At 46.2% G+C, this 16,384-nt stretch overlaps 1 protein-coding gene across 25 annotated transcripts in view; it reads left to right on the forward strand.

Annotated features, from left to right (window-relative positions):
- The window catches only part of NRXN3 (neurexin 3), a 1,519,061-nt gene that overhangs the window by 25,989 nt on the left and 1,476,688 nt on the right, over positions 1-16,384 (forward strand). Inside the window, exon 1 of one of the 25 annotated variants that reach the window (XM_081050422.1) lies at positions 4,522-4,603. The exons of 23 other annotated variants lie outside the window; for them this stretch is intronic. The gene's annotated coding sequence lies outside the window, so the exon portion shown is untranslated. Of the gene's footprint in view, positions 1-4,521; positions 4,604-9,177; positions 9,277-16,384 lie in introns of those variants that run through there. One more of the 25 variants, XM_081050430.1, reaches the window with a different exon arrangement.

Consider the following 16,384-nt stretch of genomic DNA (forward strand, 5'->3'; position numbering starts at 1 on the left):
ACTAGGCTGCTGGCATGTTGCACCTCTCCCTCTGCTTTTCCTCTTGCTGTCCTTGGCACTGCTGGGGCTCCTGACCACATCTAAAGTGTCCAAGTCTTGGGAGACAGGCTGGCAAGAGAGGGAGCACCCTCATTTCTTTCCTGGTTGGGTATTTACTGGGTGGGTATTTACAGTCTTGCCTCCCCCTCACTTCGTGAGAAGAGCTGTGTTGGCCCTGATAAGTCCCCTTTCCCTTAGGGGTATCCATGACTCAGGATTATCTCTTTGAGACATCACTGGACTCATTTTCTTCCCATTCCCTCCTCCTTTCCTGCCTAGATTTAGGAGGAGAAGGGATGGCTTCTAAACCACCTCCAATCTGTGGCAGATGTGGTTGTTACATCTGATACCTTCCCACTCCATCCTTTCCTATTGTCCATTCTGAAACATTGATTGAGTGCTGCCTGTGTATTTCAGAAAAACATGAACTACCTTATAGCTCTTCCAATTCAGAGCAATGGACAGTTGAAAATGTTTTCAGTTGAGAAATGAATATGACCCAGATGGTCATTTTTGGAAATGACTGTGTCCATTTTTGGAAAGCCCTGGAACCAGGCTCCACTCTTCATGCTTGTCCTTTGGCTGCTGTTTTGCTCATCACAGATCTAAGACGGTGCAGGTCTGAGTGGGGAAGGGCTCTGCTAGCCTGGTTTCTGCCTGGCACGTGAGTTTGATTTTCTTTTCTCCCCCTCCCTGCCCAGCCTCATTCTCTTATGAGCTGCCCCTTCCCATCACCTTGCTAAATGGACAGCCCTGCTTCGTATCCTGTGACCTGGCCAACCCCATCTCATAGCCATGCCTTAATGTGTCAGGCATGAGCACGCATGCTGCCCAGCCATGCTGTGACCTGCAGTCTAGAGCTTAAAAAAACGAGTCAGGTTGATGGTTTTGCTCCGTGGGAGTTTGGAATTGGGAAACTGAGGTTTTGTTGTTGTTGGTGGTGCTGGTGGTGGTGGTGGCGGTGGTGACGGTGATAGGGGTTCCTGAGCTTAAAGTTCATGATTTAACTTAGATTAGGAGATGGTGACCAGGGGAGAATGGAACATGGCACAGAAAGCAAATTCTGGGGCCAGGAAGGAAAGCAAAAGAGGGTGTGGCTGCTTCCTCTGCTGATGGCTTTCTGGTCGCCGCCTGTCCTCCCAGCAAGCCCTTATCCTAACTATAGTTGGAGGAGGTCTTTGTTTCCTGCAACTCCAAGGTTTATTAAACAGCCCAAGTATTCTCTGACTTGTCCAACACTTAGGTGAGGGCAAGAAAACAGAATTTTCTCAAATGGATAGCTGGCAGTAGGTGTTAGAGTTGTGTTTCATTTCAGGTATCTTCAGAGGTCAGCTCATTTCCGGTAGTTTGAGAAAAATTCCTTAGCTTGGTTTATAGCTGGCAGATTCCTGTCAAGGCCAGGTGATGGGCATGTCTAGGTCATATGGTGATAGAGGAAAAACAAACAAACAAACAAACAAACAAACAAACTTCTGACTGATCCCTGGCTCCAAGGAAAGTTTGAGTGATGTCAGAAATGGGAAAGCGTTGAAGTCAGCAGAAGCATGTTGCCAGAGCCTGCATTGTGGCTTGAAATGGACATTAATCAGAGACCAAGATGAACAGCAAGAGGGGCCTCGTGTAAGAGGAGCCAAGTGCATCAGCCAGAGGCCGGATCTTGGCCAGCTCTTCTGGCGGTTAGATGAGGAGCAAGTGGGCACCGGGGGTGGTCACAGAGGCATCCATCCAGTTTGTCCATGGGGGCCCTTCTTGAATCTGAGGTCCCTCCTTGAGGCCTTTGAAATGTGGCAGTTTGAGTTAGATGTAGGGCCTTCTGGTTCTCCCTGATCATAACGACAGTAAGAGCAGTATACATTCATTGTGCCGGGTGCTCTACTAAGCATTTCACACGCATCTTTTTATTTTTTATTTTTTATTTTCATCAACAAAGTTATGAGGCAGGTATCATCATCTCCCCATCACACAGTGAGGAAACTGGGGTGCAGAAATCTTAACTGACTTTCCCAGAGCCACATGATTAGCCCGAGGTGAGTGAACCATGGGTCCTGGCCTGTGACCACACGGCCATGCTCTTAAGCTGCCTCGGCTACTTTCCTGGTTAATATGCACCTGGACCTGGGACCTTGGTTGAGGTCCCATTTCCTCACTTTGGCCGTGTCCCAATGAGCAGCCCAGTGTCCCAGGAGGTTTGCTGAGCCCAGAGGGCTGCCTTGCTGGAAGACACCTGTTGATGTGAGCAGCTGCCTTGCCCTTTCTGAGGTGGAGGTAACCCCACCTGCTCTGAGCCAAGGACTCAATACATTATGTAAGAGTGGCTGTCCCCACGGAAAGGATGTCATAGACTTTTGTACCTGCAGCGGGAGAGTGCCAGCTGCTTCTGGAAAGGAATCAAAGCCCTGGAAGCTGGGAATGGATAGAGGAGGATAAAAAGGGTGTAGGCTTCCTTGGGGGATCCCCCTCCAGATTGTGGTGACTCCTGGGGTCCCGCAGTCCCTGGCAAAGCTGATGTGACGGGGGGCATTTCAGGAATGGTTTGCTGTCAGGACGGTGGTTGGAAACTCCTCGCAGATTCATCTGCTCTGTCTGGATTGGGGGAACTTGGTGCAGCACAGAGGCAGGCGATCTCGGGAAGGGGGCCAGTCTGAATCTTCAGTCATCTGTTAATGGGGCAATCGATTATGCTGTAGCCAGAGAGTCACCATAATTGGGCAGAACCATCAGATAAGGCTGCAGCCGTGGGAGGAGACTGAACAAGTGTGTATTAGTTGTGAATGTGCAGCGTGGGGGTGGGGGGCCCATGGAAATGCAAGTGTCAGTCTTAGTTCAACTCAGGTACATGGTCTCCAAATGGGTCCTGGTGTCACCTGGGAACTTGTGTGAAATGCACATTCTCAGACCCCACCCCAGACTTCCTGGATCTGAAACTCTGGGGATGGGGCATAGCAAGCTGTGCTTTAAAACCCTTTCCAGGTGATTCTGATGCACGCTAATGGTTGAGAATCACCGTTGTAGCATAAACTAGGGTAAGTGGTGGTGTGGTGTCCTGGACAGAGCCTACAGGTCTCAGAGTGAGAGAAAACCCTGTGCTTGTTGGCTTCGTACTGTGTAATGAAAAATGTACTTAATAAATCCTCTTTGGATTTAATTCCATTAACAATGGCAATTCTCCAATGATTCAGGCAAAGTTCCCCATGGTCCGGCTACCCCACCCACCCTCATCACACAAAAAACTTTCACTGGACTTGAGTGGGAGGGCATCTATGACTTGATAATGGGTTTTGACAGGTGTTTCCTTAAGGTGGTATGCTGTAGTTGAATGAGACTGTGCCCTGGGGTTCTGGCGCTACCTACCATTCACTAGGCTCATGCGCTGTGGCACGCCTCTTCCTGGCTCCTGGACTGAGGTTCTTCATCTGTGAAATGAGGGTGGATTTGGAACCCTCGAAGGTCTCTTCCTGTGGTGACACACCACGGTTCTCAGAGATGTCCCAAGAAAAGGCCATGGTTACATCATGCTGGAAACAGAAGTGTTGATGCTGTCACATTTTAGGCATGAATATTGGGAGCGACAGCCTGCTGACCATCTGGAAGAATCTCCCAGGACATTGAAGGCCCTGGACCCTGATTTGAGAACTGCAGTTTAGGACAGGTGCCTCATTAATAGAAATGACTTCCCGAGAATGTAGCCAAGTAGGCTCCCTGACTTTGTACCAGCCTAAATTCTCTACGCTGTCAAGCCTTTTGAGGACAGAGGTTAATCTACACGAGAGGGTCATTCCCAGCCTCAGGTTTCTATCCGTCTGACCCCTCTGGGGCCGTGGATCTGACGGCTTCCTCGGGGTAACTTGAATGGATATGTGTGCCAAGCTTTGCAGCCTTTGCAGGAAAGGCGGTGGAGAAACGGCCAGCCTGGGAGCATTCTGTCCTTCCTTGGCTGAAGAGACTGTTCAGGCGTGGGGGTGCTGGTGCAGGAGTGAGAAGCTGGGGGTGGGAACAGGGGGAGCCTGCATTCAGGACTGCTTGTACTCCCTTGGCTTCCATGGGACTTTGGCATCAGAGGCAGAGAACACGTACAAATCTGTTGCAATTGACCTTTTAAGCCAAACCAACTTTATGTTTGCTACACGAAGGGGCTGCTGACAAGTCTCAGGCTGGAGGCAGAAGGTGGAGGCGAAAGGCGAAATATCACTGCCTCGGGAAGGAGCTCAGGGGCTGGTGAGAGGCAGAGCCAGAGCTGCTGCAACATTGTCAGACATTCCAATGTGCCGCTCTTTCATCTTGTCTGAGGACGCACTTCTGAAGCGCCACTGGGGGTCCCAGGAAGAAAGTGCTACTGGGGGTGCACCATGAGAACCTCTCTTGGAGTGAGGTCACCAGGGCAGAAACAGCGACCCAGGCCGTTTCATCTAAGGTCCATTTCAGGCTAGGGCCTCGACCAGGGAGAAGAATGGGTGGCTGATTCAGGGGCAGCTCCGAATGGAAGAAACTACCACAGCGGCCCCCCTTTTATCCCTCCTGAACCTCCTTTTCCGCCATCATCTCAGGAGGTGTGATGCTGCCTTGGGTGAGCCTTGTCACAGCTTCCAGAATTCGGGGAGCTGGGTGTTGTCCTGGGTGCAGTAGGAGGGAAACAAAAGTCTGCGTGATTTGAAGCTAGCATGACTCTATTTCCCGGCCTGGAAATGCAGGGAACACCTGTTCCTGTCTCCAGCCAGAGAATTTTTGACAGAGTTAAAAAAAAAAAAAAAAAAGAAAAAGGGAAATGAAGGAATTTAAATCAGCCTCTGCAAAAGGACTTTGTGGATTATCTGACGGTCCAAGATGTTGCAGCGTTATTTTTCTGTTTCTGGGGATGTCAAGAGTAAAACGAAGTGATGTTTGTCAAGTGCTTGGGTTAACTGTAATCCGAAGGTACTGCTCGGGGCTTCTCTGCAGGGTGTCCTGTCATGGCTGTAAAGTGGGGTCCTAGGGGTGGGAGGAGGCTCAACTAGATATTAATTCCCTCCCAACTCTTAACTCTATGATACCGGTGAAAAAAATCTGCAAGATGGGAGAAATAAATGACGGTCACGGGTGGACCTTCTTGCTCCATATGTGTTGGTCGAGTGGTCTACACAGATCCCGCAAGCCTGGTCTTCTGCTAACACCCAGAGAGGCAAGGCTTGGTTGCGGGGGGTGGGGAAGTTGTCCCTGTCAGCTAAGATCCCCTGGCCTTTTCCGGGCCAAAGTGAAGAGAGGGAAATGGAACCAATTTCCAGGTTCCATCTGCCAGACATGGGGTGAGAGTCTTGGTGTGAATTATTCAGTTTGATCAGCACAGTGATCCGATGGGATAGATAGGGTTACTCTTCTCCATGCTCCAGAAGAGGACATGGAGGGGCAGCGGCATCAAACACTTGATTATAGTTGCACAGCCAGCAAGTGGAGACACTCAGCACACAGTCCTGCTGGGGGCCATGACCCCCACTCTACTGCCCTGGCTGGGATGGGGGCTTGTGGTCTGTTTGAAGACATTTGTGAAGCAGATGCGAACATGCAAAGGTTCACACCCGGGTCCCTGTGCTTTCCTATTGACATGAGACATGTTTCCTTTCATACCCAAGTCCAGTGAGAGGGCTCTCTGAGCAGGGCTGAAAGTGGAGTGTGCCCTGGGGGCCTTGGGTTGTGAGTTACTGGGCAGGTGCGAGGCGCCAGGTGTGCTAAGGGAGGCCCCTCCTCACTGCCTCAGCCTCCCCTGTGTGAAATGAGGCTTCCTGGGCCCTGGGGGAATATTAATTACTCATTGTTGGCATTCTGGAGCTGGATAAAGTGTTCTCCCAGTGGTACTGTTTCGGGTTAGACATCAGCGACTTGTAGCGTGGTGTGTTTGGCTGCGGCTCCCAAGTTTGATGTGTTTTTCTGATCCCAGTGTTTCTCAGTGACTTGGCTCCGTTTCAGAACTGGGTGGGAAATGTCACAGGCTCTTTTTCAGTTGGTGTGTTTGTTTTATTCTTTCCCTTTTTGGGTATAGCCAGAAGTAGAGAGGTCGACAAAGGAGACATAGTGAGTTGCACTGACCACCTCCGAGTCCTGAAACTTGAGTTAATTTTGTTTTATTTTGTTCACTAACTTGATAATTTTTTATTACCACTATTAACACACACTGTTTTATTTAATGCAAATAATACACAATACTGAAAACTTTAAAAACTCAGAAAAGCACAGAAGCCAAAGCAAAAATCAGTGTTTCCTATGATGTACCACTATTAACATTTGGTATCGATTACCCCAGGTGTGTGTGTGTGTGTGTGTGTGTGTGTGTGTGTGTTCACTTTTTTTACAGAAATGAAACACTGTGTACTCTACTTTTTTCTGCTTTTAGTATTATAATGTGAGTGTATTACTGTGTCCATAAACATTTTTTAACCTTTTATTTAAAAGGTTGCAAGGTTGCAAGAATAAAATATTCTATTATATAGATGTAACAATTTATCCCTTATCGTTGGATATTTCAATCTTATATTTTCTATAATTGGAAATATTACTGTTTCTTCCTCTAAAAGTTAGGCCGTGTTACCATTCCACCTGAAGTGTATGCGAATAAATATTTTCCAGTACTCTTACAAGGTATTTTTGTTAATCTTTGCCTATCTGATAGGACCAAAAAAAAAAGGTATTTCACTATTTCATCCTCTGAGCAGTTCTAAGAAAGAGCGTGAGCATGTGTGAATGGATTTATTGGGACTGTAAGGAAAAAAGATGTCAGCCATCTCAGTTTGTTTTTCTTTATTGGCCTTCTTTGATTTTCTCTTTGTCAGTGCAATGCAAAACCACTAGCTCTCTGCCCTAACGGAAGAGGTCTATATAAATATCTTTTAAAGGATATTGTCACAGTTTTATTTATAAGAGCAAAAAAGTTGAAATAGCCTAAGTGCCTACAATAGGAAATTAGTGAAATTAATGATGATCATGGAATACTATGCAATCATTAAAATAATTTAATGGCATAGGGAAAAAATCAGGCTATAAAATAGTATGTACATTATTATGATCTCAGTTAAATAATGTGTAATAGAAAAAAGGCTATAAAGGTTAATGTTAATCATTTCTGAATGGTGTAATTATGCTTTCCCCCGTATATTTTCAAATATTTTAAACAGGTACATATTTACCATTGTAATCATATACAAAACCAATGTTAGCCAGCGAAATCTAAAATATTATACATGGAAATAAAGAGCTTTGAGTAACTGGGTTCTGGTTCATGTAGGACCATTTTATAAAGGGGCTAGCGTCATAGTAAGGAGTACAGGAATAGCTTTTCTCTGCTCTTCTGTCCTGTGTGTGGACTCGGGCACAAGGTGGTGGGGAAAGAAAACTATTTATGGTGCTCACTGCCCTGGACCACAGGGTATGTAGGATATGCCATCCAAGGCACTGATGGCTCTCAGGACCATTGGGGTTGGTGTTTAGAAACTGAAAGCAGGGAATGCCAGAGGATTGATGTCTAGATATCATGTGGAGGGACTAATTGGGTTGTGTTTGTGTATTTCTGATAGTGAAAAGTATACTGGGGAGAGAATCCTATGCTAGTCCCCTCACTTACTGATGAGAAGTGGAAGCCTAGATGGATTGGGTCACTTGCCCAAGCCAGTGTCTTTTTTTCCCCATCAAATTATCCCATTGCGATACTGCAGTATATCATGTTTTGGGTATGTCTGATTGACTGAGATGATTTACAGCATACTTGGATGGTTTTGAAGTAATTAAAGTTGCTTGGTTAGAGTTTGGATGAAAGAGGATTATTGAACACTCTGAGTAGTAGAATTGTTTGGCGGGGAGGTTAGTGTCAGTCTTTTTCTCACTAATAATTATTAAATGATATACAGAGGAAGAGGACATTTTGAACTTTCTGATGAAGAGGGGTGAACTAGGACAGCTGGCAGAGAGATGAGTCAGTGGTAGAATGGATTTATTTTCCCCAGATTTGGGTTTCTATGTGGAGATGCCCTTGTTTTCTGAATTGCAGGCTCTCAATAGCATGAGTTTTTCTCCTATTATGTCTTTCATCCTGGATGAATGAGAACTCTGGGAACTGGAGATTTCGTTCGCTTTTGTGACTTAAAGCCTCATGCTGTGTTACCTTGTTGGTCTTTGGCTATTAGTGCTTGAGGATCAAGACACTGAGTTCACTTTGGGCATCACTCTTTAGTCTGTGGGTCTGTCCTGAGGAGGTAGTGGTTAGGGTGGGAGAGGACTGGAATTCATCACCAGAGAGGAGCTCTTAAAACAAGTGAGGTGTATAGGAGAGAACTAGCAGGGCATGACAGCTGCCTTCAAATATGTGAGCGGTTGTCATGAGGAATAAAGAATAAACTTGTTCTGTGTGACTCCTGAGAGCAGAGCTATGATTGATGAAGGGAATGTTATGGGGAGACTCATTTCAGCTCAGTGTGAGGAAGACCTTTCCAGAAAGTAGAGCCTCTCAACAGTGGACAGTGGACTAATGGAAGTGTCCAGCAGGGCCTCCAGATGTTTACCAGAGGAGATTCTTGCACTGGCTGGGAAGTTGGGCTAGATGACCACTAAAGGCCATTGTAGGATTACTCTTCTAAAACGCTGTGTTTTTGTCTACCAACATTATCCATTCATTATTCACTATTTATTAAGCATTTACTGTACTTGTCATATGTTCTGTTAGGTGTTGGAGATATAACGGTGAACAAAACATAAGATCCTTGAGTTTATAATCCATTGAAGGAGATAAATCGTAAATAGATTATTGTAAGTTATAAATCCAAATCCAACCTAGTAAAGCATAGGGTGCTATGAGCTCACGTAGGAAGGGCACCCTGCTTAGCTTGGGGGTGAATCGTGGAGTCTTTCTGGGAAAAGTGAGGTGAAAGACCTAAAAACATGACTGACTTGGTTAGGCCAAGAGGGTAAAGAAGAGTAGAGCAAACAGCCTGTGTAAAGGGAGGGACAGCCTACTGTGTTAGAGACACTGATGGCTGGGGGAGCGGGACGTGATGACAGGTGTGAGGCTGACGAAGTAGGCGGGCAGATGATGAAGGGCCTCGTTTACCAACTCAGAGTGTGGAACTCATGTTGAAAACAACAGGGAGTCATTGAAGAGCTTTAAGAAAAGAAGTTGTGTGGTCTGCCTCAACTTTTGGAGATACCACGTTGGTTCCAGTGGGTGAGAGAGCACCAATACTGGCTGCAGGGAGGCCAGTTAAGACTCTTTCAGTAATTCAGGTAAGAGCTGATGGTGGAATTAACCTACTATAGTGGGAGTGCGGAGAGAGGTGGGTGGGCAGCTGGGCCCGAAGAGTTCATACTGAGCAAATGAGAGGTTGGGGGTGCCGTTCACGGAGATAGCAAATGTTGGGGTTACAGGGATGCTGATGAGTCCAGTTTGGGACATGTTGGAGTTGAAGTGCCTGTGGGACACAGAAGTGGAGACATCCTTTCTTTCTAGTTTGTAAACTTTCCAAAGGAGGTTCATTTTTGTCACCTGATACCATGGAGGAGTTTTTCTATGTACAATGGGACTTTTCTTCCAAAACGCTTTCATGACTGGTTCTCACAGAGCTTCACACCATTCCCGTGGAGTGGAGTAGGCGAGTTTCTCTCAATACATAGTGCTCAGACTCACTATTCCAAGAAATGGCCTCTCTGTGTTCATAGGCAGTTTTCCCTCACTCATCTCCCAGGAACACCATGGTTCCCCTTCTTTAATCTGCCCAGAAGAGAGTGGCCGGGATGGTGAAGGGAATCAACATCGTGATCCATGAAGAAAGATTTTTCTCTCTGTAAGTAGAGAGGAACAAAGGCCCATTGAGACAGCCACAGATCTCCAAGGTGTATTGGTTTCTTAAAGGCTATAAAGGCTCACCCCTTCTTTTTGATTCATTTCTTCTATGGGACCCTTACGTGTCTGAGTTCTCTAGCACCCTGTCCCTCACCCTCTTCCCTTATACTCTCCCTCCTCTTTCTGTGTGATCTTATCTACTCCTGTGGTTTTCACTGCGGTTCAGAGGAGGACGAGTCCCCAATGGTCCCTCCACTTACGCTCCCTCATACACATGAGATCACCACATCCCTCTTCCCACTAGCACCTTAAAATCGACAGCTATAAAACCAACGGTTTTGGCTTCAGACCTACATGTACAACTGCTCCTTGCAATGGAGAATCAATGGCAAGTTGAGAATCCAACGTAACACACCCAGGTCTGCTTTTCATCATTTCCTGCGTATCCAGGTGGGCACCATCTCTTGTCTACGCAGGAATGTGAGCTGGAAGGTGGCAGCCAGCTGCAGTACCCCTCTCTCCCCACCCCATTTGTCATCACACCCCTTTGGTTCTTTCTTTTATATATCTGTGGACTCCATTTGCTCCTCTGTGTCTTTCTTGCCAATGGGCCTTCATCAGCTTTGGTGCCTTTTCAGGCAGTCTTCCTACAGTCTGTTCTTCCTTCTCTTCCTCTCCCGCATACCATGGGGAGGATTGTAAGGAAACAAAACCCCAGTCGCACCATTCTGTGCCTAAAACACTGCCTTCCCTGTAAAATCTCTTTAGTGTGCACGAGCAGTGGCTAAGAGTCTGAACTCTAAAGTCAAACTCCCTGGGTTCAAATTCCACTGCCTCGCTGAACTATCCTGGGCAGATCATCTAACCTCTCTGTTTCTCAATTTCCTGAATGATAAAATAGGGGACAATAATAATACCTACTTCACAGGGTTGTTATAAGGATTAAATGAATTCATATTTGCAAAGTGCTTATGTAGTAAATACTACATAAAGGTTTGTTAAATAAAATAAACATACACCTCCTTAACTTGACAGAAGTCTTTCAAAATTGGGCCCCTGTTGACCTCTCCAAGTTCAAGTTTTCAGTCCTCTTGCCCTTGGCACTGTGCCTCCAGCAATACTTAACAATTTGCTGCCTTTCATACCATTCTGCTTTTCCTTGTGTTTCCTTTAATCCCTGGATTATTCTTATTCCCTCTGCCTTCCAATCTCTCCTCCACCTTATTAACCTCCAAATCAATTACTCATCTTTTAAAATCCAGAATGAACGCCTCCTATCTGGAGCCATCCCCACAACACTGGACAGAAATAACACTTCTTCCATGAACTACTTCCATGTGTTGGCTTATTTCATCATAGTGGTTATTAGTCTGGAGACTCTGGAGTGGGATAGACACAACTCTAATTCTGATTCAGCCACTTGCAAGCTGTCTGACCTCAGGCAAGTTACTTAACCTCTCTGAGCCTCATCTGTAGAATGGGAGTAATAAGTTTCCTCCCTCATAGGGCGCTTGTGAGGATTATTTGGCACTATGCATACTAAGGGCTGGGTCCATCTCCCAGCACATGGTGAGTTCACCGCAAGTATTGTATTGTATGATGTATTTCCATGAATACCAGCATCACACATTATTTATAGTTTACATATGTGTCTCCCTGAAAGTTGGGGCCCGGAATACTCAGATTTCTGATCCCAGTATCTCCCCTAGTAGAGGATCACTAATGTTGACAGTTACCTGAATCCCTGGACGTGGACACTGGCCATCTCCCTTGGGATGAAGTCAGTGTCCTGGCCACACAGACCTCCCAGTCCTTGCCCCCAGGGGGTTGGCTTTGTTTTCTTGATGGAGCCTGTCTGAAGGATGTGAGTCTGCACCTGGGAACTGTCAAGATGTTCTAAACTGAGCAGGTGGTGTGAAGCAAGTTGTGAAGGCTTGCTTGGAAGGTGCGTGTCTGTGTGTCTGGGGTGGGAGGATGAGCTGAGGGAGGGAGAGGAGCACCTGAAGACCTTGGTAGGGAAGAGACCAGCGAGGCAGGGAGAGTTTACAGAGCCTCAGGGACATGAGGCAGCAGCACGTGTGCTTGGGAAGCAGCTTTTGGATGAAGAATCCAAGGGAAGTGCTGAGGAAGAACACAGAGGCTGGCAGGGCTGGCTTTCATGGCAGGCTTGGTTACCTCGCCCACCTTCCTATCTCTTCCCACATGCCTTGCTGAAAAGGGGGCCTTTTCTGAGCCCCTTGTTTTCAGTTGCACCTTCTCCCATACTCCTCATTCCTCCTTTCCTGCTTTATTTTCTTCTCGAGTACTTCTCACCTTTGAGCATACTATTTGTTATACCATGTATTTGCTTATTATCTGTCTCTCCCCAGGAGAATTTAAGATCCACAAAGGAAAGTTCTTTAATCTGTTTACACTGCTATGTCACCAGCACCCACAACATTTCCTGACACATAATAAGTGCTTAATAAATATTTGTTGAGTGGATCCCACCACAGAAGGATAACTGCCATTCATAGTTTTGTGTTCAGTCATTAAGTACATAGGTTTTTCAAAAATTTGTTTGAGGTATAAGTTGCCTACAATAAAGTGCATCCATTTTAAGTGTACCGTTCAACGAATATTAGCAAATATATACACTTGTATAATTTACACCACAATGAAGATATAGAACATTCTCCTCACGCCAGAGGTTTTCTTGTACCTCTTTGTGGTCAGTCCTGTTCCCACCCCTGGACCCAGGCAACCACTGATATAGTTTTTGTCATTATTTATTGGCTCTGATTTTTCTAAAATGTCATATAAATGGACTCAGGTCTTGTTTTTCTCAGCCTAATGTTTTTAAGATTTATCCATGTTGCGTGTGGCAGTGATTCGTTCGATTTTCTTGCTGAGTAGAAGAAAATAGTTTCTTATTTTGCTTTGTAGTCTTTGTGACTACAAGTGAGTGTGAGCTCTGGATCCAGGCTGCCTCGTTGGAATTCTGGCTCTTCCATTTACCAGTTGTGTGGCTTTGGGCAAGTTTATCTTCCCTGTGCCTTGGGCCTCCCATCTGTTAAATGGAGTAATGATCATACCTACCCCTAGGATTTCTGGGAGGAGGATTAAATGAGGTAAACACATAAAGTGCTTAGAATGGTGCCTGGCGCATTGTGAGTATTCAATAATTGTTAAGCTGTGATTACTTCCATTTTGCAAATGAAGGAAAAAAACCCCGAGGCACAGAAAAGTAAAGTAAGTTACCCACTATTATTTGGATTACAGGAAGGATCGGAACCCAAGTCTGTCTGATTTAACCTCTGTATTCCACCACCTCCCAGATTCTGGGCTTTCCCCTTTGAGCCATGATCCTGTGTGTAGCACACACAGAGGAAGGAGAAGAGCTGACACTCAGCTTGGGGAGGTCTGGCTTCCCTACCTCAGTGTTCACTGAGGCTATCACTGTCTATTTCACCATCCCTGCTGCAGTGGGTGGAGTTTTACCCCCTCCTTTGGCCTACAGAGGGGGTGAGATTGGGGCTTCTTGCCCTTTGCTCTCCTCCCAGGCCATCTCAGGCAGCTGAGCTTTGCATCAGGAACACCTCTTGCAATCACACAGCATCAGCTCTGCAAGAAGCTAATTTGATAAACTCCACTCCAAAGCTCATTGAACCTGTCTATAACGATGCTTAATTAAAGTGCATAAACTTTGAAGAGATAGCAAGTTACTGCTTAATGCAATACCAGAGTGCCACTATTCTACCATCTGCCTCCTTCTCTACAGTAATTGCTTCCTGACATTTGTTTATTTTAATTAGGAGAGCAGTCTTGATCAAGAGGGAGGACAGGCAGGGTCAGAACGATTGGGGAGGAGGACGAAAGGGGAAAAGGAGGGCTGTGATGTGGTGGTCATGGCCTGAAAGGGAAACACTGTTATCTTTCTGGTCTAAGTGGTTCCATGTTTCCACAGGGATGGACTTGTGAAACTTTCTCCCTGTGATGAAAGCACAAGGCTGACTCTGGGATCATATGCTCCTGTTCCGGAGGTGTCCTTTATGAAATACAGGAGCTGAGCTTTTTGGTTAGAGAATGGAGGATCCCACTTTGTTAGGAGGGAGATTATAGATAGGGCTGGTCAGATCCGAGGGTGGTTGTCCTAGCAGAACTAACCAGGTTACTGTGACTCAGTGGAAATATTTCTAGTGTCAACAGGGTCTCAGAGCTGAGGGAAAGAGAACTCATTTTTATCTGTTAGATGTGTGGGTTCTCACTCATGGTTTTATAGTCTGCCTGGTTATCTTTGTTTGTGTGTTGGTCATTGTACATGAAAACAATTTATGAGTATACAGGACTGAAATGAGTCAGATGCCTTCCTCTAGAGAGAAATTTTTTTCTGACAAGTATTTGAAAACACTATAAATTTAGGACCCCACTTCCCAAACCAGTTTAAAACCTTGGGGTTCCCTCAATAGGCAGTTCACACCCAATGTGCAGATCCTTTACAGGATGAGTCAAATTCTGGTTCATCCTCATCTTGAGGGTTCCAGCTTATAGTGAGAAACGTCCGCTTTTGGCCTCCCCATTTTATGCAGGTTCTGGGCATTGACTTCTATTTCTCTAACGCTGCCAGGCTATCAAAAGTCAAATTTGCTACACTCAGAACATGCCTTAGGGGCAAAAGTGATGTCCATACCTCTCTAAGTTCCTGGTTCCCTTCAGTGTTGAACTAGTATTTCCTTACTATCCGATCAACTTGTTGATGATGTTTAAAAGATGTATTGTATATTTTATCTAGATTTTTTGTTGTTTTCAGTGGTAGTAGCCTGTAATTACTAGAAAGACCCTGATAGTGGTTTTTAAATTATGTATATTTTTACTTAGGACAGCAAAACTTTTTTTTTTTTTTGGTCAAATAAAATCTTACATAGCATCTCAATATCAAAAGCAAAACTAAACAAAACAAAAAAGGTAAAATTAGAGCAGTTCTGCTTAAAATGGAGCTATAGGCCCCCAAGCCCTGCCAACTAGGTCTCCCCTTTATTGGACCCACATAGAACATCTGTAAGTACCTGGGTTTCATGGGTATAGTTTGAAAAACTCTGCTTTAAGGAACTCCTTGGTGTGACTGACTTTGAGGAACCACAGTTTTGGCAAAGCTCATTGATTGCTTTTCCAAGAAACAAATGGTTCTTGACACGTTAGTATGGTTGGAAGCCTAGATGTTGGACAAGATTCTACGAGTAATGACAGGGTGTGCTGCCCGAGTCCCAAAGTCCTTGTGAAAGTAAGACCAGGGTAGTGGGGATCTTCTCAGTCCTCTTAGGAGGAGTCACCTGATGGGGATTGAGGGGAGGAGAATGGAAGCAGGGTGAGGGTGGCAGGTGCGTCAGAACCGTATTGGGGAAATGCTTGTGAGGGACAAAGGGGGAGGGAGCAGGAGTAGGCAGAGAGAGCGTTTGGACCTTAATGCAGGTCTGACACCTGAAAGGAGCAGGGAAGGAAGAATGAGACAGGAAAAGCCTTGCTGCAGCACAGCTCTGAGGAAATCTCAGCCAGGTTGATGAGAAGTCCTCAAGCAAAAGTTGCTTGTTCTAGGAACCTTGCATCGCCCAGGAATGGCCGGCACCCGTGCTCCTATGAGCTTGGTCATTGGCTGGGAGTGGCTCTGGGGGACTGGCCACAGCGTGAGTGCAGTGATGGATCCACGGGGGTGGCAGCTGGGGTTGTCAACTCTGTCGCCTGCAGCAAGTGCTCTTGAAGGAGATCTGAGTGGTGCATCTCCATGGCCACTCCTGTAGGAGCGGGCCATCCAGAGAGCAGAGAGGCCTGTGTTGAAACAAGGAGAGGAGGGAGAGTAAGACATACTTCTCCAGACCAGGGGGGCAGCCGTAGTGAACTACTGCCTGTTTATTTCCCAGAAATTCAGTGTCCTAGTAAGTGGGACGCAGCTCAGATTGTTTGAGCATGTTCTCTGCACTTGTAGGGAGCAGGCCTCCAGTAAAAACCCTTCTTTATTACCTGAAGGTACCCTGATGTGACGGGTCATATCATCATGGCACCCTAGTCTCCTAATCCCTTCCGGGGGGTTTTACCTGCACTTGGGATAAGGGCCACGCCCTGTATCCTGGCCTCTCTGGCCCACGCGCCCGGTCATCCCTAGTATACACCACACCCCCCATCCTGCCTCCATTCCAGCCCCACTGATCTTTCAGTCCCTTGTCTTCACCTTGTTCATTTTCACTACAGAGCCTTATCCAGGATGTTTCCTCTGTCTGGGTGTTCTTCTCTCTCCTTCAGACCTTGGATCAAAGCTCACTTCCTCGGGGAGGACCCATGTCCCCTTATAGTGGCTCTCACAGTACCATGATCCTTCCCTGGGTGGCATTTGTCTCAGGCACAGTTTGTGTCTTTTCAGGCTGATTGTTTATTTAATCTGTGGCTCTCCCACTAGAATAGAAGCTCCACAAGGGCAGGGCTGCACCTGTCTTTGCTGCTCAGTGCCTGGCACACGGCAGATGCTCTATCAGTGTTGACCCAGTGAATAATCCCCAATGGAGGAGGTAAAGAAAGGACTTG

The sequence above is a fragment of the Rhinolophus hipposideros genome, assembly GCF_964194185.1.
Source record: "Rhinolophus hipposideros genome assembly, chromosome: 5".
NCBI lineage: Eukaryota > Metazoa > Chordata > Mammalia > Chiroptera > Rhinolophidae > Rhinolophus > Rhinolophus hipposideros.